Below are 2457 nucleotides of genomic sequence, written 5' to 3' on the forward strand. Positions count from 1 at the left end.
AAGGAATGTGACAAACGTGGCTGTCACCTATGAATGCACACAGCTGGCCAGGAGAGGAAGGTCCAAGGAAGAGTGACTTATGTCAGGCTCCGCTTTGGCCTCTTATCCAAAATGAGGAGTGGACAATAGGGAGCCATTGTGTATCCAATCAACTCTCGTTTACCCAGGGGCATATTCTCCACTCTGTGGATTCCCCCTACTTTCTTTGAGTTTCCTCCAGCTGTCTGCCCTTTGACCGTTTTCCTGCCCATCAGAGCCACAGTCAGAGGGTGGGAAGGTGGAGGAAGGGGGAGGAAGTAAAATTCAGATCAGTCATTTTATAGCTATTCCTCAGACATTCTTGCAAAAGGGAGAGAGTTATTGGTTAAACTAACATTCAGTTTATTTAGGGTTTTAATTTATCAGGCTCTGCCTCATCCTTCATTAGCATGGATAATTGGTAATTGGTTAAGTAATATTTATTCAATCTGTGGCGCCTCAACTATTGTAGCTGCCTTGTTTCATTTAAAAAATAGTCTGCATTAGTAAAAGCTATATTGAAATGATTTTCTTAATGCACTTAGAGCTCTACTATTTTAGCATAAAGCCTACATCTGTATTCCTTATTTGCAGGGGAAGGAGGTTGCAAGTAGTTGGAGTAACCACCAATATGTGGGGGTTCATATCCTTTGGAATATTTAAGTAAAATGCTTTAAAGTTATATTTGTCTGACTTTCGAGTAAAGCAATCCAAATCTGAAACAGACTTGTGTGGATGCTTTTAAAGATCTCCCCTGAGGTTTTTGTGTGATCAAGGTGAAAGTAGGGCATGGATTTCTGATTCCTTTCCTACCACTGGTCTCCTTACTGTGGACATCTTAGTTTACTTCCTTGCTGGAGTTCAAAAAAGTTGAACCAACTTAGGTCTATACAGAAAAAAAGGTAATTGCATTTGGAGGCATCCCTCAAGTTTATAATAGCATTTAAAATGAAATCTTACAGTTAGGCAAAATAAAACCAAGATAGATGACTTGGTTTTATTACCAGGCTACAGTGTGAGGGAAGTAGAATTTACACTCTAAAATTAGAAACAAAAGTTTGGTTAAAAAAAAAAAAAAAAACTACCAAATCGTAGTGGGTTGCTTTGGGGTTTTGGTTTTTTGTTTTATGTTTTTTGGGAGTTTTTTTTGTTTTTTGCTTTTTGTTTTTGGCACTTTTAACTTTGAATAATTCATAGTGTTTTGAATTGCTCCGAATTAATATATTTTCTAGAAGAGGAGGACCAGCTGCTATGAACCACCAGAGAGTTAGGCTGAGACCTGGACTGGTTAAGTGCTGAGGCTTTGGATTCAGAATACAGCAGCCAAGATTTGAGCAGGGCTGAAGCCAACCCCATTGCCCACAGGTCCAAATCTGGCCTGTGGCCCATGGGGCAATTTTTTTTTCACAGGGGACCTGAGACTGGGTTTGACCCCTAACTTTGTCACTTATTTGCCAGCTGTTAGTAACCCTCTCTGAGCCTCAGTTTCATGATCTAATGACTGGGAGTGATAAGGGCTCCTGCCTTCTAGTGTTTGGGGAAGGATTAAATGCCAGAGCACTTAGCATGATGCCTGGCACAAAATAAGTGCTCAATAATACTCAATATCTTCAAGACTTGAATTTCTAGCAGAGCCTCAGTGCCCTGAAAATCATCAGTAGTTGTGAGAAAAAGAATGTGAGAAGAAGAGAAGTATAGAAGAAAGTTGTAAGAAGAAAGAATTTCAACTGCACAAAAATGATGCTTCCAAGATACCAAACTGATTTATCCATTCATTATTTCATAAGTAGAGCTATATTACAAGACTAACTGGTGCAGCAGATAGCTGCATTTTAACTTTCAAGCAGAGACGTATCTTGGGTTAAGTTGGCTTGGCAACCTATGTACTTTTTATAGACAGTTTTTGACAAAGGTCCTGAAATAGTTTATTGAAACCTTAAGATATTCCCCTTTCTCTCTTGGAGCAGCCTGCTAGATAGAACCAAAAATATAAATAGACTGTCTGGTAGGTGATCTGAACAGACACTCGCCTGGTCTCATACAATGTATGGAACTGCTGCTGCCTGTTTGGGCATTGCAGAAAACATTTGGATTGCTTTAGATGCCTTACCATGCTAATTAAATAAAAAATAACTAATTAAATGTCATAATGCATGATGTAAACTTGTTAATGTCAGGGGAGATTTTTGAAAACAACTATCAAGATGGGCAAATTTGTCACATGTCAACATTTTTAGTTAATTTTCAGTGGTAAATAAGTAAATTTTATTTAAGAAATTTGAAAACTGTCTGGCGATATGATTAGGGCATCCTATATTTTGTGCCTGATTAGACTGTGGCTTATAAGGGGGGCTGGAGAGTCTCTTCTGAATAGTTAACTACCCATTTTTTCAATTAAGCATAATGTTATGTTAACATCCTTAAAGAGGTAAATGATGG

Source organism: Macaca mulatta, chromosome 5, assembly GCF_049350105.2.
Source record: "Macaca mulatta isolate MMU2019108-1 chromosome 5, T2T-MMU8v2.0, whole genome shotgun sequence".
Classification (NCBI taxonomy): domain Eukaryota; kingdom Metazoa; phylum Chordata; class Mammalia; order Primates; family Cercopithecidae; genus Macaca; species Macaca mulatta.